At 41.9% G+C, this 23,855-nt stretch overlaps 1 long non-coding RNA gene across 1 annotated transcript in view; it reads left to right on the top strand.

The window, feature by feature from the left end:
* Positions 1 to 10,243: 10,243 nt before the first annotated feature.
* Positions 10,244 to 23,855, top strand: part of LOC138368602 (uncharacterized) — a 342,569-nt gene continuing 328,957 nt past the window's right edge. The window contains exon 1 of the long non-coding RNA XR_011229606.1: positions 10,244 to 10,371. This is a non-coding gene — a long non-coding RNA (uncharacterized lncRNA). The remainder of the gene's footprint in view (positions 10,372 to 23,855) is intronic.

Raw genomic sequence — 23,855 nt, 5'->3', positions numbered from 1 at the left:
AAGCGTTATATGACAAAGAGTGCTGGGAAGACGGGACACCACGAGCGTAGCTCTCATCCTGTAACTACACTTAGGTAATTACACACACACACACACACACACACACACACACACACACACACACACACACACACACACACACACACACACACACACACACACACACACACTGGTGTTGGAATGCATTAGGCAGTGATGTGGTGGAGGCTGACTCCATACACAGTTTCAAATGTAGATATGATAGAGCCCAATAGGCTCGGGAATCTGTACACCAGTTGATTGACAGTTGAGAGGCGGGACCAAAGAGCCAAAGCTCAACCCCCGCAAACACAAATAGGTGAGTACACTATGCACTCTCTCTGCTGTCTAAACTATTATGGCTGTCCTGCCTCTCCTTTGACTCTTCATCGCCTTTATGCTCTGCACCATATTGGGTTACACCTCAGCTCTTGTGCCGTTCGTTCATCCCTTACCCCGAGCCTTTATGCTGAAGTCGCAGTCTTGTCTCTACAGGATCGTCATGATGATTATTGCCTTCGTAATTGCCAGAATTAGGCTGGGATATTGATATCTATGACAGGTGGCTGCAGGTCTGCTACCAGAAATTTTAGCCAAATATCCCCAGTTTGCTAACTGTAGGTAGTAACTGAGTGATTGTAACCTATCCACCGCTGCCCACTGGATGGGGGGCGGTGTGCAGGACAAACATATCAATTGTGACACTAGCTCTCCACATATGTCAGTTGCTTAATTTAGAAACTGTACTTGAGGTCGATCTGGAACCCATTGTTGATGTGACGACTTATATTGAATTTTGTAACTAGCTCATCAAGATTGTAACTTGCTTAGTTAAATGAATTGTGGGGTTCAGTCCCTGAGCCCATTATGTGCCTCTGTAACCCTTTCCACTACCGCCCACAAGATGGGTATGGGGTGCATAATAAATGAACTAAACTAAACTGGCTGCAGGTAATGAATCTTTCAATGGTGAGCATGTCAACTGTAAACTATGTGAACAAGATCTAGGACATACTCTCCAACACTATATATGTGATTACTCTGTTATCAATGAGTTCAGACCAAATGGTATGAGGTACTTTGAGCTCTGTTACTACATTCACGAAAATTGGAAGATATTCTTGTGCTCCATCTAGATTTTGCTAATACAGGCTAATAGATCAGCCTCGCATTTCATGTTCACTCCACATTCTATGTATTATTAACCATTCTGTGAGATGGGGATATTATTGACCTGATTTACTTGAGGGTCATTAACACTAGTGACCTCGATAAGGACAGGAAGCCGGCGGCTTGTCAAAGGTCCCCCCATTTGTACTGAGGATTTTTTCAAGTTGGACTTTTAAAACTCGGCAGAGTTTTGGCATTTACGGCTTCGGCGGGTAGACGGTTCCATGGGATTATAGACCTGTGGGTAAAAATGCATCTTCTGTTTTCAGTCCAACATTGTAGCTTTTTGAGCAATTGAAACCGTTACTCCTTGTTTGCGTTACATCAGACATTTTGGAAAATTTGTCCGGATCAACATCCTCCAAACTGTTCAGTATTTTGAACGTTTCTATGAGATCAGCCTTATCAAGTCGAGGGCCGGATTCAGGAAGGTACTTACGAAGGTTTTTCCTCTTAGCTAAGAGCGTTTTCCGTCTTAGCGCCTTCGTGGCGGCTACGTCCGTATTCAATTAACTACCCTAAGTGGAAAAATCTTCCTAAGTTCATTCCGGGATTTAAGTGTGGTTTCGACCACTCGTTGCTTTACGTAAACTGGATATAAGTCATTTTTTCTCTACTACATAACACTGGGATCGATTTATGATATTGGAACATGACCAAAATATTATAGCTGGTGAATCTAGTGAAGAGTAATCCTTCGTGTTAGTTATATATGCATTCTCTGCTTGAAACTTGAAGTAAATATGTGTTTGATGATAGTAGAATTAGTTTTATAATAGCAAGATATTATACCAGTAGTTATTAAGTAAATAAACACTGGTGAACATGAAATATGAGAGAAGGTGATGAGCCCTGCCTGATGGGATCATTTACTATCACCAAATGCCCCTGTTCACCTAGTAGTAAGGGTGTACCTTAGCTATACATACCCATTTCTAATTTATTTAGTTTGGTTTTATTTTGAAATTAAATCTGGGTGAGACATAAAATAAAAATATGCTGCACAAATGATGTTAGGTAAGGAAAAGGGTAAAAATGTCAAAAACTTTATTCATTGAATACTTAAAGCTATAATTATGACTATATAGACTACTAAAAAAGAGAGAGGGAAGTAGGGGTCCAAGACCTCTTCCTGTTATACAATTTGAGTGTGGAACAAGTAATTATCAAAAAAAAGGCACCATGCCGGGAAGGCTATGTAGCAGTAAGGCAGTGAGGTGAGGCAGCTACTTATTTGAGAAATGCTTATTTTATTTACCTTATAAGCTGAGGCAACTTATTTTATTTGAGGAATACTCAGCTGATTCCTCTACATTTAGCATGGAACAAATTTGTGTCCAAGACCTCTTCCTGTTACTCAATTTGGCTGTGTGTAACCAAACTAGAAGTGCTCTACAAATCAAGGGACCCAGAATGTGGAATGACCTCCCGAATCATGTCAAAGGCTGTACCTCTCTCAACCAGTTTAAGAGTTAAACCAAGTACTGCCTAATTAACTCCATGTAACCAAACTTACCTCCTAAATGTCAACCCATGTCTTGCTATTTTTTAAACAATGCTGTTCACCAACATGTGCAATTGCTGATTTATGCTATGTTAACCCCCTTTTTGTATTTTTTATTCCTTCTTTCAACACAATTTATACCTAATCTCGATTGCTATTAAGTTTTAGTCTGTGTTTTTTTCCCCCCCACACCTTGCCCGAAATGCTATGAGTATTAGTGGCTTTAGGTATTGTATGTACTAGCTCTGCCTATAAATCCAACATTATGTTTGTAAATCAACTGTATGTACTTTTCCTGAATAAAATGTATTTATTATTTATTTTTTAATCAGTAAGTATTAAAAGAAGGCACCAAGCTGGGAAGGCTATGTAGCACCATTGTGTGTAACAATAAACCTAATTTTTTTTAACAAATAATGCACCTGTATGGGAAAACAAATCCTGTCAGCTGTAAAAATATTGATGCAGTTATTTAAATGAAAAATATAATGAAAGAAATATTACTGGTTTATTTTTATCCTATCTTTTTGTACTGTATAGTATATCCAAGGAAGTGAAAAATTGAGACATAATGCACAATTTAATGAATGATTAGCATGGATTAGCAGTTCAAAAGAATATGACTTGTATTACATATCAACATGAGATCTTAATGATCCATGGTCAACATGATTTAATAAGGATAATACAGTACTGTATTTGTAATAATACAAACTATAATTTAAAATCTTTATTACTGATTTTTTTTATTAAGAAGATTAGGTATACACAGCAATGTGCTGCTACCCTATTCTATATGGAATATTACACAGTGTAGATAAAAAACTAGCTATAAGTTTATCTAATACTCCCATCTCACAGGATGGTTAGACATACTGTACATGGAATCAATTTAGAAAATACCAGCCTCAATACAAAAAACAAATCAACTCTGACTAAACAACTCTAAGCAATTTTCACAAGAGGTAAGCACTGAATCATGGAAACATTATATTATAATTACTTTTACCAGTTTCTACAAAACTCCTCTCAAACAATGTATTTTTAAACATGTTTAGGTATACACAGCAATGTGCTGCTTCCCTATTCCCTATTCTATATATAAAACCAGCTACAAGCTCACCCAACATCCTCACCTCACAGGATGGCCAGTCATACATGGAATTAGGAGAGAACAAAATACTTAATGCTGATCTATTAGCCTCCACTGGCAAAATCTGGGTGCAGCACAAGAATATCTTCCAATATTCCTGAGTGTATGAAGTAATTACAGAGCTCAAAGTACCTCATACCATTTGGTATGAAGTCACTGATAACAGGACAATCACAGATATAGTGTTGGAGAGTATGTTCTCTCAAGTAGGATTGAAAACAGATGTTTTTTTTCCACCAAGAGGGCTATAAACCCATGGAACCGCCTACCCGCTGAAACCGTAAATGCCAAATTCCAGCTAAAAAATAACATTAATTCAATTGGCGGGCCCTTTAACAATTAAGCCGCCGGCTTTCTGTCCTCTTCGAGGTCACTAGATAGTTAGTGGCCATTGGGTAAATTCAGTAAATATATACAATAATTGTCAGCGCATCTTCCGAGCAACAAGGACAGCTACACAGTATCTCTTAGAATTACGTAGGTAAACAACAAATGTAACATATTTGTTTACTACAATGTCGGTGCTGGCTGTAGAAGTTGAAAAAACATTGTTTTACTTCGAAATATACTAATTTTATAAGAAAATTCGACGTAAATAGGAGGCAGTAGAGCTCCTATAAGCCAGCGCTAAATCTTCAATATGAAGAATGTTGCTGCTCTCTGATTGGCCAAACGAAACACAGTAGTGACCTCTATCGGCACGCAGGTGAACCAACAATTTTCTTCCTAAGTATACCTTATTGAATCGCACCTAAGCATCTTCTTAGGGCGCACTTAGGAACCTTCGTAGCAAACCCACTTACGAAGAAATACACAGAGCTTCCTGAATCTAGGTCCGCCGGACGCCGGAGATTTATAGTGTAACGTATGTTCACGTGTGCGTACTTGATTGATAAGACAAAGAGTTTAGTGGGTTTTTATATTTATTTAGCCATGTCTTGGCTATAGCAGTCGGTTTGTTGACACTGTAGTGAAGTGTCGTAGTAGCTGAGACGAAGCCTGGAGCAGGGCAGAGAGCTTGAGCGAGGCTGGGGGTAAAGAGCTTGGATGCGGGGCGAGTGCGTAGAGCGTGGGGATCTGAATGTGGGTGGGGTCGAAGAGCTCAAATGCGGGACGAGAGCGAGGAAGCTCAATGCGGCCGGAATCTGGCCGCCTGTTCTGTAGTGAAATGGTCACTGCTTGCATCACAAGCGGGGATGTTTCTGGCGGGGGAGAAAGAAACAATTGCGCAGCGCGTTGCGCGGGCAGTTTGGGGCCGTATAAATACGGGCGCACAACGGGGCTCCGCCTCACTCCGCCTGCCCTCGCCGCTGCCCTCGCAAAACCGGACTTTTCAAAACCAAGGACAATCTAGTCCTTGGAATTGTTACTGTTAATTCTTACTTTATATATTTACTTTATATATTTACTTTATATATTTTAATATAAACGTTATATATTCCTTAAATTATATTTGAAACTTTGTATATTTACATGTTCAATATTAAGTTTTATATAATATCAACTTTGTTAAGTCTATAATATAAACCGTGTTTAATATAAACTTTATATAATTACTTACTTTATGTGAACTTTATATATTTACATGTTCTGCAGAATTTAATCTTCAATAAACTTTAACGCCCCATACTGCCAGTATCTTTCTCCCCCTGGTCAGAAAACTGAAGCTTCTTGTGAGGGTAGGAAATGGACACGTCGAGTGTTACATTGTTGCTGGTGAATGTTGAAGATGTGTGGTATATCTCAAGTGTTTGTAAATGAACAAATCCACAAGGGCCGTGACGAGGATTCGAACCTGCGTCCGAGAGCATCCCAAACGCTGCCTTAATCGACTGAGCTACGACATGGAAAAGAGTTGAAACCGAAGTTCTACTGAACTTACTGGATCCTGCAGCCTCTCCGAGGCACAAACCAGGGTTTTACACAACTCCCCCCATGCACTCGAGCTATGTCAATAGGCCGTTCTCCCTCTTCGCCCTTCATTACACCCAGAAATCACAATTGCGTGATGCAAATTGCATTTCTGTGTGTAATGAAGTAAGGGCAATCCAAAAAACAATATCGATGCTTTGATTAGTATGTTTAACTTGATACATGCAGCTCTTAATAAAGAGGAGTTCTCTCTGTAGAGTTACTTGTGGACCTGCGTAAGGCTTTTGACACTGTCAACCACCAAAACCTTCTTAACTTACATCATTATGGAGTCAGAGGTCACTCCCTCCAATACCTTTAGTCTTACCTTACTGACAGGCTCCAGTATATTTCTGTGAATAATTCCATTTCAGACAACTTGATACATTAATTGCAAGTAACTCTATATCATCCTTAATTGCTCTCAATTCTTTAAGAAATAACTCTATGTAAAGACATAACTTTAAGCCCGAAACGCTATGCGTACTAGTGGCTTTAGGTATTGTATGTACTAGCTCTATAAATCCAACATTATGTTTGTAAAACAACTCTGTATGTACTTTCCTGAATAAATTTACTTTACTTTACTTACTTTACTAACTGTAACATGCTCGTGTCCGAAGCTAGACACAAATACAACAAAATTATTAATGATGGTAACAAGAGTCCATTTCATGTGGTCTTCATCTCATGTTGGCCTCCGAATGCATGATAGAGCTGATGAGTTAGCCAAAGAATCTGCCTTTAAATGAGACGTTGAGTGTAACCTTGGATTGTCAATGAGCAATCTGAGAGCAGCAATACACCGAGAACTTCAACAAGATCTTGTAGATCTGAGGCAAAGTGAAATTGACACCAGTAATTCCATCTATCATCATCCTATCATGCAAGAGGAATTACACGTGACACTGTCACCCAAAAGTGTCAGGAGGCAGTAAACAGGTTTATCCCGGCCCAACAGGAAAAAACAGAGAAGCAAAAGAAGAATCCGTGGTTTAATAGGGTATGTATGAAAGCAAAGAAACTGAACAAAAGGGCGTGGAGGAACTTCCGAAATAACAGAACACCAGACAGTAGAGAGAGAACCAGGAACGAGTATGTTAGTGTGAGAAGAGAAGCTGAGAAAAAGTATGAAAATGATATAACTAATAAAGCCAAGACCGAACCAAAGCTACTACACAGTCACATCAGGAGGAAAACAACAGTGAAGGAACAGGTAATGAAACTCAAAACGGGGTGAGGACAGGTACACAGATAATGACAAAGAGGTGTGTGAGGAACTCAACAAGAGGTTCCAGGAGGTCTTCACAATAGAACAAGGAGAGGTCTCTGCACTAGGAGAGGTGGCAGTAAACCAGGCGGCCTTGGAAGAGTTAATAATTACAAGAGATGAGGTCAAGAGGCACCTGTTGGATCTGGACGTGAGAAAGGCTGTTGGCCCCAGACGGAATCTAACCGTGGGTATTGAAAGAGTGTGCAGGAGCGCTTTGCTTGCTCTCTCCATAGCGTATAGTAGGTCACAGGAAACGGGAGACCTACCAGAAATATGGAAGACGGCTAATGTAGTCCCAATATACAAAAAGGGTGACAAACAAGAGGCACTGAACTACAGGCCAGTGTCCTCACCTTGTATACCATGCAAGGTGATGGAGAAGATTGTGAGAAAAAAAACTAGTAACACATCTGGAGAGAAGAGACTTCGTGACAACCCATCAACATGGGTTCTGTTACATCTGTCCAGGAAAAGTTTCAGAACAGGGTTTGCATTTAGGAACAAAGTTTTGTAAATGTAAATGACAAGAGAATGTGTGGAGTGAGTTTATGTTTAGCACGTTTAGGAATTTAAATAGGGGGGCTGAGTGTTATCTGACAGCAGAGTTTGTTATTGTTCTGATAGCAGATTTTTGCTGTGTGATGATGGGCTTGAGGTAGTTTGCAGAGGTTGAGCCCCATGCACAGATACCCTATGTAAGATAGGGATAGATTAGCGCGTAGTATAGTGAGAGGAGAGTAGAGTTTGGAACATCTGATTTTAGAAAGCATATCAACCGTTTTGAGACTTTCTTGGTTATGTGTTGTATGTGGGTGCTGAAGTTGAGTCTCTTGTCTAAGTATAGGCTAAGGAACTTTCCATCATTTTTATTGCTGATGTTAACATTGTCTATCTGAAGCTGAATTGCATTTGTTGATTTGCTTCCAAATAAGATGTAGTAGGTCTTTTTTTATGTTTAGTGTGAGTTTGTTGGTTGACATCCATAAGTGGACTTTTTTAGTGCATTGTTTACAACATTATTTAGTGCGTGTGGGGGTTGGGGTCTGAGTAGATGAGGGTAGTATCGTCAGCAATACTATATAGGTTTAAGAATGTTAGAGACATTAGGCAGATCATTGATGTATATAAGAAATAGGAGAGGTCCTAGGATGCTGCCCTGTGGCACTCCTACGGTTAATGGTAGATTGGGGAACGTTATATAATTGATGGCTACATATTGATGTCTGTCACTAAGATAAGATCGAATATATTTCCGGGCAAGGCCTCGGATTCCATAAAGGTGAAGTTTAAGTAAGAGGTAGTTATGGTTAACAGTATTAAAGGCCTTTCTCAGGTCAATGAAGAGTCCAATGGGGAACTCATTTTGTGAAGGGCTGAGTAGGTTATATCAAGCAGACTAATAATTATATCGGTTGTACTCTTTTGGGAACGGAAGCCAAACTGACTGAAACTTAGTATGTTGAATATTACGAGGTAGGAGTAGAGCTGTTTATAAATATTTTTTTTCAAGTATTTTTTGATAATATTGGTAGATTTGATATTGGTCTGTAATTGTTTATGTCTGCCGTATCGCCTCCTTTATGGACTGGCATTACTTGTGATTTTTTAAGTATATCAGGGAATGTATGATACTCTAGAGATGTGTTGAATAGGAGAGCAGTGGGTGGCGCAAGGGCATGGGCGGCACTCTTGTATACCATAAATGGTATTTCACTAATGTTTCCAGCTTTGGTGTTTAGTGAGTGAATGATGGATATAACATCTGTCGGGCTGACTGGTAGAAGGAGAAGAGAGTTTGGATAGCTGCCTGTAAGATATGTAGTAACATGTGTCTGGATCTGTGGGATTTTCTGGCAAGGGAGCCGGTCGACCGAGCGGACAGCACGCGGGACTTGTGATCCTGTGGTCCTAGGTTCGATCCCAGGTGCCGGCGAGAAACAATGGGCAGAGTTTCTTTCACCCTATGCCCCTGTTACCTAGCAGTAAAATAGGTACCTGGGTGTTAGTCAGCTGTCACGGGCTGCTTCCTGGGGGTGGAGGCCTGGTCGAGGACCGGGCCGCGGGGACACTAAAGCCCCGAATCATCTCAAGATAAGGTTAGCACCAACTGATGAAAAGAAAAGGTATTAAATTCGTTTGCCGTTTCTAAATCTGTTGCAAGTGTTTAACCATCCTTGGAAAGTTTGATCTGCTTGCTAAGTGATTGCTGTTTAGAACTAGGATGTTAGAGATGGCTTTCCATGTGCTTTTCATGTTTCCCTTTGCTTCTTTGAATTTACGCTCATAATAGGAAAGTTTTGCTCGTCTTATTATCATGTACTTGAGGAGTATCTCTTAACTATTTCTTTTGTAACTAGGCCAACCCTACGTTTGATTTCATATTCATGTTTCTTGCTGATTGATTTGAGTATGCCACTTGTGAGCCAGGGGTTGTTTAATCACTTTGCAGTTACTTGCATGGTGAAGCAGTCTCCCTGGTGTAGTGGTAAGACACTCGCCTGGCGTTCCGCGAGCGCTATGTCATGGGTTCGTATCCTGGCCGGGGAGGATTTACTGGGCGCAAATCCTTAACTGTAGCCTCTGTTTAACGCAACAGTAAAATGTGTACTTGGATGAAAAAACGATTCTTCGCGGCAGGGGATCGTATTCCAGGGACCATAGGATTAAGGACTTGCCCGAAACGCTACGCGTACTAGTGGCTGTACAAGAATGTAACAACTCTTGTATATATCTCAAAAAAAAAAAAAAAAAAAAAAAAAAGAGAGTTGCATTCTCATGTAGCGGTGGGTCAGTGATCCACTGGCTGGTCCTGCTGGTAAAAACAGTTCTTCCGGCCAGCAGGAACTGACGTGGGAAGTGAGGATGCTCCTTGCGAAGTATGGCATCGTTGGTCAAGAGTTTTTCTAGTTCTTCCTCACATGAAAAGAAGAGCACGATATCATCACCTTCTTGACTAATGTCAGTGGGTGTGAGACCTTCAGAATATCGCTTTTCCCGAAAGCATGACCGCCAAGGGTGGTAACTCTAACGTTTAGACGTTTGGGTTAAATTAAGGATTAAAGCCAAACGTGTATGAATACAGTCTGGCTTCCTGTCCCCTCGACACAATGAATTATTATTATATATTGTAATCTGAGAGAGAAGGCCAATCCGAGGGAGAAGTCGGATTCCCCTTACAAACGCCAGGAGATGCGTCTGAGCGCGCGTCTTGTTATCAACTTGCGCTCGCTAGAACGCAGTTGTTATGTTTTGAAGGTGAGTGGAAGTGTGAGAGTGGCGGCGCCCTATATTACCACGACTCAGCTGACACACGACAGCCCTCGGCAGCCCTCAGTACCTCAGGTATGTGTCACGTGCAGGTTTTCCGTTGTGGTTTAATTGATGGATGAACGGTGAGAGGCGGTGGTAATATGGCGGCGGCCGAGTGCTGGAGTTGGAGACTTGCTCTAGAGAGTCTCCTGGGCTGCTCTCGCTGCCTACATGCTCCTCTCACACATGTCACTTTCACCATGAATACTCATTTGAGAAACTCGTAACTCTTGTACCATTACACAATATGCTCACGCGCACACTGTCATGGGTTAGGCTAGGCTGGGTTAGATTAGCTTTGACATCAGTATGTGGACCATCTGTTGAGAGTGATCTGGTCATATTTGTCTTCCTTTGGGACAGCAGTCTTCCACTCTTTTCTGTCCTTAGGCGTTTCACGCAATTTCCTTTTTTTTCATTTGTTTTGTAGGTAAATATTGTGTATATGCACTATGTATTTATGTATTATTATTTATATATACAAGAGTTCTTACATTGTTGTAAAGCCATAGCATGCATAGTGTTTTGGGGATTTCCTTGATCCTAATTTTTGCCTGGAATACGACCCGCCAAATAGTTTAACAACCAGGTACCCATTCACTACTGGGTGAACAGAGGCGGTTAAGGATTGGCGCCCAGTCAATCCTTCCCTGCCTCTGTTCGTATCCTTCCCAGGATACGAACCCAGGCCATAGTGCTCGTTAAGCACCCAGCGAGTGCTTTACCACTGCGCCAAGGGTACTGCTTTGCACATTCTTAATGAATATTGTGCTAGGCTTTAAAACCTTTATGCAAACTGTTACATGTGATGAGTTCTCAATATTGCTGTATAGGATGTGACAGTATTCCTTCTCTCCGTCCCCCACTCCAATCTTCCATTTGCTATATAGTCATACTTGCATAGCATTTTCTCCTCATAATTATATATTAAATTTTTTGTTAGTATTTGAATAAGCCAGCCAGCTTCTCCAGGCTAAACTTGCCTATGATGATGGTCAACCACTCCCAGCAAAACAAATTTAAATTGCTTACGGTAGTGTTTCTTAATCTTTTAACCCTTCTGGGTCCCTTGAAATTATTTTCATGTCTTGAGGAACCCCTGCATAAAAAAAAATAATGTAATTCATTATTATGTATGCAATATATATATATTTATTCGTCTCTGAAATATGTATTTATTAATCAACAAATCGGTCACATAAATAAATAAAAACAATTACACATCAACAATGTTCTTCTGGACTCCTAGGGTTCTGCAGAACCCCGGTTAAGAAATGGGGTTTACATGTGGGGGCATGACAACCCACACCACAACTACCAAATAAGTGCCATTTCATTATAGCAGATTGATGTAGGAAAGGGCCTGGGAGTCAAAATCCACCACTCGCTGAAAGTTGCACAACAGTTAGGAGCAGCAGTCAGAAAAGTAGCCAAACACTTGGAATAATCTCTGAGATATATATATAAGAGTTCTTACATTCTTGTACAGCCACTAGTACGCGTAGTGTTTCGGGCAAGTCCTTAATCCTTGGTCCCTGGAATACGACCCCTGTGAAGAATCGTTTTTACAACTAAGTACCCATTTTACTGTTGGGTTACACAGAGGCTACAGTTAAGGATTTGCGCCCAGTAAATCCTCCCCGGCCAGGATACGAACCCATGACAAAGAGCTCGCGAAACGCCAGGCGAGTGTCTTACCACTACACCTCGGAGACTGGAATCTAGCGTACCTTTGGCTGTTAAGGACAAGACGGTAGTGATTCAACTGTGTAAATCTCTGGTACACCCACATTTGGACTACTGTGTCCAGACATGGAGACCTCACTTACAAAAGGACATAGCTGCTCTGGAGAAAGTGCAACACCAGGCAACAAAAGTCATTCCAGAGTTAAGTCATCTCATATCAGGAACAGTTGAGGGCCACAGGCCTAGCAACACTACAAATCAGGCAGGACAGGGCAGATCTCATTGAAACTTTTAAAATACTGGACAATTTGGAGGATGTTGATCTGATAATTTCTTGAAAAAGTCAGATGCAACACAAACAAGGAGCAATGGTTTCAAACTCAATGTAGGACTGAGAACAGGAGATGCTTTTCACCCACGGGGTTATAAACCCCATAGAAGTGCCTACCTGCTCAGGCTACAAGTGCCAAAACACTGTTAGGTTTTAAAATCCACCTGGAGAGGATCAAGTCAAATGGGGGAACCTTATACAAGGACTTCCTGTCCTCGTCGAGGTCACTAGTGTTAGTGGCCTTCAGGTAAATTATCAGGTCATATGATGCGACTTCACACGACTTGATAATGGTCCACGATGGACTGAAATGTCATTTATTAATTTTCTGGTGTATGGTTTGGTCATGTATCCCAATACTGTACATCCAAAGTTCGGAAATTGATTAGGTTTAATTGTGAGGAGTCAGGCCTACTGTTTCAAGGTGCTTCCCTTTGGCTTGAATCTGGCTCCTCATGCTTTTACCTGATGGGACGGCCTCGTGTGGGACTCTCAGTTGGCATTACTTGTCTTTCCTCTGATGGCTTTGCTTTGGCTGCAGCACTGCTGTTTGCTGGTGTTCAGGTGATTTGGGCTGCCTTGGCAATTGCTCTAGCATTTATGGAAGAGCCTGTACTTACCCTGCGTGGTTTTCCGCTGGGCAAGGTGGGACTTCAGGGGCTGTTTTGGTTTCTCCGTTTCCACCCCTTCTGCTTCTGCCACGACCATTGGATTTGGTTGCTTTTATCAGTTGCTGCATTGCTTGCTTCATCTTTGATTTTTTGGGGTTCGTGTCTTTGGAGGCTTCCTCTGCCCTTGCATGATGTATTTATGGACACCTCAGTTCTGGGTTGGAGCTTCTTGACCAGTACTTACCAGGCTGTTCAAGGGTGCTGGCTGGTTCCTCTCTTTCGGGCACATAGTTCGGTGAGGGAGTTGTGGCCATGTGGCATGCCCTAAGGAGGATTCAGATTCTTAGGGGCCCCCCATGTGCTATGCTTTGTGCGGACTGTTTCCCAGTGGTTCATTTTCTGAATTTGAAGAGTGAAGGTTCCCTCTGTCCTTTGTGTGTGTGTATGTGTACTCACCTATTTGTGCTTACGGAGGTTGAGCTTTGGCTCTTTGGTCCCGCCTCTCAACTGTCAATCAACTGGTGTACAGATTCCTGAGCCTACTGGGCTCTATCATATCTACATTTGAAACTGTGTATGGAGTCAGCCTCCACCACATTACTGCCTAATGCATTCCATCTGTTAACTACTCTGACACTGAAAATGTTCTTTCTAACGTCCCTGTGGCTCATGTGGGTACTCAGTTTCCACCTGTGTCCCCTTGTTCGCGTACCACCAGTGTTGAATAGTTTATCTTTGTCTACCCGGTCGATTCCCCTGAGGATTTTGTAGGTTGTGATCATGTCTCCCCATACTCTTCTGTCTTCCAGTGTCGCAAGGTACATTTCCTGCAGCCTTTCCGCGTAACTCATGCCTCTTGGTTCTGAGATTAGTCTAGTGGCATACTTCTGAACTTTTTCCAACTTCGTCTTGTGCTTGACAAGGTACGGGCTCCACGCTGGAGCCGCATACTCCAGGATTGGTCTTACATATGTGGTATACAAGATTCTGAATGATTCCTTACACAGGTTCCAGAAGGCTGTTCTGATGTTAGCCAGCCTCGCATATACCGCAGATGTTATTCTTTTTATGTGGGCTTCAGGAGACAGGTTTGGTGTGATATCAACTCCTAGATCTTTCTCTTTGTCCATTTCATTAAGAAATTCATCTCCTATTCTGTATCCTGTGTCTGGCCTGTTTCCACCGCCTAGTTTCATTACTTTACATTTACTCGGGTTGAACTTCAACAGCCATTTGTTGGACCATTCACTCAGTCTGTCTAGGTCATCTTGTAGCCTCCTACTATCATTCTCTGTTTCAATCCTCCTCATAATTTTTTTATCAGCAAACATTGAGAGAAATGAGTCTATACCCTCTGGGAGATCATTTACATGTGTGTGTGTGTGAACCACCCCTAGATCTCTTTCTTTATCAGAATTCTTTAAAGATTTCTCACATAATATATAGATTGTGTGGGTCTATTTTCTCATATTCCACATTCCATAACATGGCATTTATTAACATTAAATTCCATTTGCCAAGTGGTGCTCCATATACTTATTTTGTCCAGGTCATCTTGAAGGGCATGCCAATCATCTAAGTTTCTTATCCTTCCTATTATCTTATCATCATCAGCAAACATGTTCATATAATTCCGTATACCAACTGGTAGATCATTTATGTAGACAATAAACATCACTGGTGCAAGAACTGAACCCTGTGGTACTCCACTTGTGACATTTCTCCAGTCCGATACATTGCCTCTGATTACTGCCCTCATTTTTCTATAAGTCGGAAAATTTTTCATCCATGTTAGAAGCTTACCTGTCACCCCTCCAATATTTTCCAGTTTTCAGAACAACCTCTTATGTGGAACTCTGTCGAAAGCCTTTTTTAGGTCCAGATAGATGCAGTCAACCCAACAATCTCTTTCCTGAAAAAAACAGATCGAAAACACACAATGTTTTCAGTGTGTGAAAATAAAAATATATATATATATATATATATATATATATATATATATATATATATATATATATATATATATATATATATATATATATATATATATATATATATATATATATATGTCGTACCTAGTAGCCAGAATGCACTTCTCAGCCTACTATGCAAGGCCCGTTTTGCCTAATAAGCCAAGTTTTCATGAATTAATGTTTTTTCAACTACCTAACCTAACATTTTTCGGCTACCTAACCTAACCTAACCTAACCTATAAAGATAGATTAGGTTAGGTTAGGTAGGGTTGGTTGAGTTCAGTCATATATCTACGTTAATTTTAACTCCTATAAAAAAAATTGACCTCATACATAATGAAATGGGTAACTTTATCATTTCATAAGAAAAAAATTTGAGAAAATATATTAATTCATGAAAACTTGGCTTATTAGGCAAATCGGGCCTTGCATAGTAGGCTGAGAAGTGCATTCTGGCTACTAGGTACAACATACATATATATATATATATATATATATATATATATATATATATATATATATATATATATATATATATATATATATATATATATATATAACCTAACCTAATCTATCTTTATAGGTTAGGTTAGGTTAGGTAGCCGAAAAATGTTAGGTTAGGTTAGGTAGTTGAAAAAACATTAATTCATGAAAACTTGGCTTATTAGGCAAAACGGGCCTTGCATAGTAGGCTGAGAAGTGCATTCTGGCTACTAGGTACAACATATATATATATATATATATATATATATATATATATATATATATATACATATATATATGTATATATATATATACATATATATATACATATATATATACATATATATATATATATATATATATATATATATATATATATATATATATATATATGTCGTACCTAATAGCCAGAACGCACTTCTCAGCCTACTATGAGAGGCCCGATTTGCCTAATAAGCCAAGTTTTCATGAATTAATTGTTTTTCGTCTACCTAACCTACCTAACCTAACCTAACCTAACATTTTCGGCTACCTAACCTAACCTAACCTATAAAGATAGGTTAGGTTAGGTTAGGTTGGGTTGGTTAGGGTCGGTCATATATCTATGTTAATTTTAACTCCAATAAAAAAAAATTCTCTCATACATAATGAAATGGGTAGCTTTATCATTTCATAAGAAAAAAATTAGAGAAAATATATTAATTCAGGAAAACTCGGCTTATTAGGCAAATCGGGCCTTGAATAGTAGGCTGAGAAGTGCGTTCTGGCTACTAGGTACGACATATATATATATATATATATATATATATATATATATATATATGTCGTACCTAATAGCCAGAACGCACTTATCAGCCTACTATGCAAGGCCCGATTTGCCTAATAAGCCAAGTTTTCATGAATTAATGTTTTTTCGACTACCTAACCTACCTAACCTAACCTAACCTAACTTTTTCTGCTACCTAACCGAACCTAACCTATGAAGATAGGTTAGGTTAGGTTGGTTAGGTTCGGTCATATATCTACGTTAATTTTAACACCATTAAAAAAAAATTGACCTCATACATAATGAAATGGGTAGCTTTATCATTTCATAAGAAAAAAATTAGAGAAAATATATTAATTCATGAAAACTTGGCTTATTAGGCAAATTGGGCCTTGCATAGTAGGCTGATAAGTGCGTTCTGGCTACTAGGTACGACATATATATATATATATATATATATATATATATATATATATATATATATATATATATATATATATATATATATATATAAAATATATATATAAAATATATATAAAATATATATATATATATATATATATATATATATATATATATATATATATATATATATATATATATATATAAAATATATATATATATATATATATATATATGTATATATATATGTATATATATATGTATATATATATATGTATATATATATGTATATATATATGTATATATATATGTATATATATATGTATATATATATGTGTATATATATGTGTATATATATGTATATATATATGTATATATATATGTATATATATATGTATATATATATGTATATATATATATATATATATATATATATATATATATATATATATATATATATATATATATAAAATACACATACACATATACAGTACATATATATTTTTGATTTCTTACATAGGTGGGTACAGGAACAGATGACTGACTCCTGTTAGCAGGCTGAGAGCTTTCCATTTTCTTAGCTTATGGCTTCCATGAGTCCATGGTTTCGACCATCATGAGGGCCGTGATGAGGGCTCGAACCTACGTCCGAGAGGATCCCAGACGCGCCTTAATCAATTGAGCTACGACATGGTACCGTATAAGAATTGCAACCGGGAAATCAACTTGACCTACCACATATCCTGAAGTCTCTCCGAGAGGCAAACCTGGTTTTTACACAATTCCCCCAATGCACTCGAGCTCTGCCAATAAGCTATTCTACCTCTTCGCCCTTACTTCATTACATACAGAATTCACAATAGCGTGATGCATCAAATGAAGAAATCCACAAGGGCTGTGACGAGGGTTCGAACCTGCATCCGAGAGGATCCCAGACGCGCCTTAATCCTCCTTGTGGGTTTGATTATTTGATGCATCACGCTATTGTGATTTCTGTGTGTAATAAAGTAAGGGCGAAGAGGTAGAATAGCTTATTGGCAGAGCTTGAGTGCATGGGGCAATTGTGTAAAACCTTGATTTGTCTCTCTGAGAGACTGCAAGATCTGTGGTGGGTCAAGTTGATTTCCTGGTTGCAGTTCTTATACAATGTCGTAGCTTAGTCGATTAAGGCGCGTCTGGGACCCTCTCGGAAGTAGGTTCGAACCCTTGTCATGGGCCTTGTGGATTTGTTCTCCAATCTGATGCTAATCAAGTCTTTCAATGGGCCACAGAAAATAACATTTTTAACAAGACGTTCCAATTACTACGCTATGGAAAAAATGAAAAAATCAAAGCGGAAACCACAAAATGCAGTCAAATCACACTATTGAAAGAAAAGCAATGTAAAAGATTTAGGAGTAATCCTGTCAGAAGACCTTACTTTTAAAGAACACAACAAAGTTTCTTTGAGACCCACAACAAAGCTGCAAGAAAAATGACAGGTTGAATAACAAGGATCTTCCAAACAAGAGATGCCATTCCAATGATGATACTTTTTAAGACATTAGTGCTCTCTAGGGTGGAATATTGTTGCACACTAATGTCCTTATTCAAAGCTGGAGAAATTGCTGACCTGGAGAACAAGAAAGCATGCAAAGATCTTTTACTGCTAGAATCCACTAAAACATCTGAATTATTGGGCCCGCCTAAAAAGGTTACATCTGTATTCCCTAGTGAGCAGGTGGAAGAGATGCATAATAATTTACACATGGAGGATACTAGGACTGGTTCTAAATCTGCACACAGAAATAACACCACATGATACTAGAAGGTATGGTAGAATGTGCAAAATAGCCTCACGGAAAATCAGAGGTGCAATAAGTACACTGAGAAAAAACTCGATTAACATCAAAGGCCCAAGACTTCAACATTCCTTCCCTACACATTTGTGGCATAACTGTCCAAGCTCTTGCAGTGTTCAAAAGAAAACTCAAGTATCTTCAAAGGATACCTGATCAGCCAGGCTGTGACTCGTATGTCAGGCTGTGAGCAGCCACATTGAACAGCATGGTTGATCAAATCTCCAAAAAGAATTCTTGGTCAGAGACCAGGCCGAGGGGACACTGATCCCCAAAATTGTCAACAGGTCCTCAGCAGGTAATGGTAATCCTTACCCACTGGTTTTCCTGGAATACAACATGCCAATTGTTTAACAACCAGGTGCCCAATCACTGCTGGGTGAACAGACATACAGTTAAGGATTGGTCCCTAGTCAATCGTCCCCAGCCAGGATACGAACTTAGGCTAAATCACTTGCTAAGCATGAGGCGAGTGTGTTACCACTGTGCCACGGGGACTGCCTTTGAAGCTTGATGCTGCAGGTAGCTCATGGCCTTCTGCTATCTTCTTGAGGTTTGGTTTTCTGAGTAGTTCGTGTTCGGGGTTTGTTCATTTTCATGTAGGATCTGTCCCGGTTCCTTCCCATCTCCACAGAGGGGACCATCGAGGCCTTCCCCTATAGTGGCTTTGTGAGCCGGTCGAATGCACTGATATGGATCTCTTTGTGTTAGTTGGGTTTGAATTGGTGCCTTCCTCTGTACATGATTCTGTTCCCCAATTGTGAGGTCCTTGCAGTGGTTGGCTTTTGGCTGGACTGGCTGCAGTGGGGGTTTCTGTATCTCTTCTCCCCCTCCCCCCCCCCCAGTGTCCAGCCATTGCTCTGGGTCCTGGCAGGGTTGGAGTCCTACTGGGGAAATGGGGTCTTTTTGTCTCCTTGCTGGCTCGCCCAGCCTTGATTTCAGGCACTGCTTACTCGATATCCAAACCTGGGTGTTTTTCCATGGCTCCACTTTCAGAAAATTGGCCAAGTTGCGTACCTTGTTGAATTAATTATATCCCACCTGCATTTGTCTTCTCAGCAGCAGTATGAGGTTTCTTGGTGTTTTTTTTACCACTTCCTATTCCTTCATTTTTACTCTTCAGTCTCCATTCGTGTGGTCCTTTCATTCCTTTTTTAGCAGTTTCTGGACCAGCATCTCTTATCATTCAGCATTTATCATTGCTGCTTGAGTTCGGCATCAATACTTCCTCAGCACCGTTTCAGAAGCTGCCGCGTGCATTGTTTCGCCTCCAGCCTGTTTGTGCCACCTGAACTCGCTTGGTCTTTTGACCACATTCTTGTTTTCCTTCTCCAGTTTCTGGTGTGATCAGGTGGCTTGTTAACCCCTGCACTGCACACCTGTTTTTGACAAAAACGTCTTGGTGCCATTGCTAAGGACATATTTTTGTTGTTTTTATAAATGTTCAGGTAAAGTTAATGTCAAAATGTTTCCAAACTCAACTATTTTCATTTCAGAACACTAAGAATGATGAAAACATTGAAAAAATTATGAATATAGCCTAATTAAAAAAAAGCACAACTCTCAGAACAACTTTTGTTGGCAGGAGCAGTTAAGAAGTTAATGGTGTCCCACCTGTGGTCTACTTTCTGGCGACAGTATGAGGTCTCTCAGCATTTCTTCCGCTCATCAATCCCTTCGTCGTTGTTCTTCGGTTACAGAGTGTGTTCTGTCCCCACTTAGTGCAAAGCGAAAGCAACAACGCCCCATTAAGTGTGAGGCGTTGTTACTTTCGGGGTCGATATCTCCTTAGCCCCGTTTCGCAAGCTTTCTCACTCATTGTTTCACCTCCAGTCTGTTTATGCATCACTTAAGCCTACCTGGTCCTTTGACAGGGTTCTTTTTCTGCCCGGTTTATGGTGGGCCCCTTCGGTCCAGAATTGTTTTTTGAAGGCTTTATTTTTTTTCCTTTGGCCTCCAACTGTTGGGTGGGTGAGCTTCGTGCTCTTCTTCAATGCCGGGGGTTTTATTCCTCTGGTCCTGGTGGGGGGCTTTGTTTGCAGCTGGATCCTACTTTTCTGGTGAAGTTTTGTCTGGTGTTGGCTTCACTACCTTTGTGCCATCAGTTCTGTTTCATGGACTCTGTGGGTTGAACTGGTTTTCCTGGTTCCTTGTTCCAGGGCTCGTCTTTCTCAGGTTGTCCACGGTGTCATTCTGGTATGATCTATCTATCCAACCTGTGACCTACCTTTGTGCCCATGTTGTTACTATGTATGCCGCTCTGACGGCTGTTTTTGTCAATATGTCTTGGACCAGTATTCGGGTGAGGGGGGCTTTGGCGAAGTGCTGCCTTTTCCCTGGTAACTGACTCCTTTTTCTGGGGGGAGCCCCGTCGGCTCCCCGGAGCTATCCCAGGCTGATATGCTAATGTCAGACTTTGGCATCAGTCATGTGTATGGAGTTCTTAGGCCTACTGGGACCACGGCCAGAACCGGGCCCCCTCAGAGAGGCAAGGGGAGCAATGGCCTATAGAAGCCCCCGTGTAGTTGGAAGCATTCTATGTCTGCCATCGACCGGAACAGGCACCCAGAAAGGTAAGCGCCCCAAAACAAACCCCTATTCTGGTTAAAATTGCTACCTAAAACCGAACTAGTGGATAGAACTCCCCAACCGAAAACAAGCAAACTAGTGTGACGTCACACACTGCCGCGCCGCTGTCTGCGCAGCTCCCCCCTCCCCGGGAGGGGGAAGGGGGAGCCCCAGACCCCCCGCGCCGGCTACCCACACCTCAGTTCTTGAGGCTGATGCTATAGGCGATGGTCGTGTGCTCTGGCTCCGGTGTCGCTACTGCACTGTGCTTTGAGTGTGGTGTTAGTTTTGTGGGTGCGAGAGCCAGGAGTTATCTTCAGTACTCGGGCTGCATGCGCCTAGGGCTGCCTTCCCTAGGTGCCCTGTAAGTACTGCCCTTGGGGCTTGGGGCCACCTTCCACAGGCTCCTCGGGGTCTGCCTCTGCTGGTCCGTTTTACCTTTCGGTTTTTCGGCCGCCTGTTGGGCTCTTGGGTGTTCTGTTCTCCCTTGTTACCGGCAGGTAAGAGGCAGTTTGCACTGGTAGGGGCGCAGGGTGCTGCTCAGCTTGTAATTCCCGACATCGCGGCCGGCTCTGTTCCTTGGGGTTCGCTGTCCTCGTGCGGGGTTTTGTTTTTCTTTTTGTTTTTGCCTGGTGGGGGGTTCTGTCATTTTATTCAGTTTGTTTTTACCTTCCTCTCGTGGTTGTTTCAGGACCGTCATCTTATGCCTAACACTGTCGCTTCGTATCGTGCGGCGCTGGCGGAGCCGCTTCAGCTTGCTTTCGGTATCGATGTTACGTCTGCGCCGTTTCGCAAGCTGTCTCGTGCATTGTTTCACCTCCGGCCTGCTCATGCGTCGCCTGAGCCGTCCTGGTCTTTGGACAGAGTGCTCGCTTTCCTTTCATCTCCTCGTTTCGTTGTGGCCCCTTCGGTCCAGGATTGTTTTTCCAAGGCACTTTTCTTGTTGGCTTTGGCCTCTGGGGGTCGGGTAGGGGAGCTTCATGCTCTCCTCCGGCGCAGGGGTTTCTGCTCTTTTGGTCGTGGTGATAGTTTTGTTCGTTTGCAGCCGTCTCCTTCTTTTCTGGCGAAGAATGAGACTGCTGCGTTCCGGAGGGGTCCATGGGTGGTTGATGCTTGGTTGGTCAGGCCGGGGGTGCATCATGTTTTGTGTCCGGTTGCGGCGCTTCGCCGTTATTTGCGCGCCACAGCTTCTGTGTCCGGGGACGCGCTGTGGGTTGATCCGGTTTCCCTTCTTCCCTGTTCGCGGGTTCGGGTCTCTCAGGTCGTCCGCAGGGTTATTAGGTCCAGCCAGCCTGCGGTCTATCCCCGTGCCCATGACGTTCGTAAGTTCGCGGCTCTTGCTGCCGTCTTTGGGAATATGTCTTGGTCTGATATTCGGGCGCGGGGATTTTGGCGGTCGAACAGGGTCCTGGCTGCTCGTTACCTTGTGAATGTCCCTGGGCCTCGTCGGGCCTGTGTTGCTTTGGGTCGGCGGTTGCAGCCAGTTGTCTCGGCTTCGAGTTGAGGGGTGAGCGACGACCGCCTCCCGGGTAAGTCCCTCTTTTTCTGTCTGTGGGTAGTTAGCTCCGGGGAGCCGACGGGGCTCCCCCAGAAAACCAGCGTTGAATGTAATGAAACGCCATTTTCTGGGTGAGTCCCGGAGGCTCCCCGGCATCCCTCCCTCCCTCCGGTCGGCGGTTTTTCGCGTTTTTGACATCCAGCCTCAAGAACTGAGGTGTGGGTAGCCGGCGCGGGGGGTCTGGGGCTCCCCCTTCCCCCTCCCGGGGAGGGGGGAGCTGCGCAGACAGCGGCGCGGCAGTGTGTGACGTCACACTAGTTTGCTTGTTTTCGGTTGGGGAGTTCTATCCACTAGTTCGGTTTTAGGTAGCAATTTTAACCAGAATAGGGGTTTGTTTTGGGGCGCTTACCTTTCTGGGTGCCTGTTCCGGTCGATGGCAGACATAGAATGCTTCCAACTACACAGGGGCTTCTATAGGCCATTGCTCCCCTTGCCTCTCTGAGGGGGCCCGGTTCTGGCCGTGGTCCCCGGTAGGCCTAAGAACTCCATACACATGACTGATGCCAAAGTCTGACATTAGCATATCAGCCTGGGATAGCTCCGGGGAGCCTCCGGGACTCACCCAGAAAATGGCGTTTCATTACATTCAACGCTGGTTTTTTTCGTTCTCCGTGGGTAGATAGCTTCTAGGAGCCACAAGGGGCTACCCCCAGAAAACCTTTTTAAAAACTGTTTAATAGGTCATGTTAGAACTTAAATCATTTAAATATTTTTTACTTGATTACAAACAATGGAGGCAAGTTGTACCTTTTTTTGTTTGCAACTATTGGAAATTCTTGCAGAACATTTGTTCTGCAAGAACATTTGTTCTGCAAGAACATTTGTTCTGCAGAACCATGGTTGTGAATCACTGGGTTAAGTTGTGATGTATAGCAGGGTACAGTAGGAAATTGACACTGTTGCTTGGGGAACATGAAGTTGTTTCTGCAGAAGGTGTCCAGCAGGGAGAACCACTTGCCCCTTTCCTTTTCTGCATGGCAGCTAAAGAGGTCACAAGCAGGTTGTCCAGCGAATTCAACATCTGATTCCTGGATGATGGCACCCTGGCAGGGACACAGGAATCCCTGCTAGGAGATCTCCAGCTAGTGAAATCTAAGGGAGAGGAATTAGGCCTCACCCTAAACCCATCAAAGTGTGAAATCATCTCATCCAGTCAACCAATCATAGATGCAGTACGAATCTTATTGCCAGGAGCCCCAGTGATCCGCTCCCATCAACAGTGTACTGCTAGGGGCACCTCTGGGCTCGAGTGCCATTGAGGTAGTCCTCGAAGAAAAGCTGAATGACCTGAGGAGGATGGA

Source organism: Procambarus clarkii, chromosome 25, assembly GCF_040958095.1.
Source record: "Procambarus clarkii isolate CNS0578487 chromosome 25, FALCON_Pclarkii_2.0, whole genome shotgun sequence".
Classification (NCBI taxonomy): Eukaryota; Metazoa; Arthropoda; class Malacostraca; order Decapoda; family Cambaridae; genus Procambarus; species Procambarus clarkii.
The sequence above is the reverse complement of the archived record's forward strand: the minus strand, read 5'-3'. Positions and strand labels throughout refer to the sequence as shown.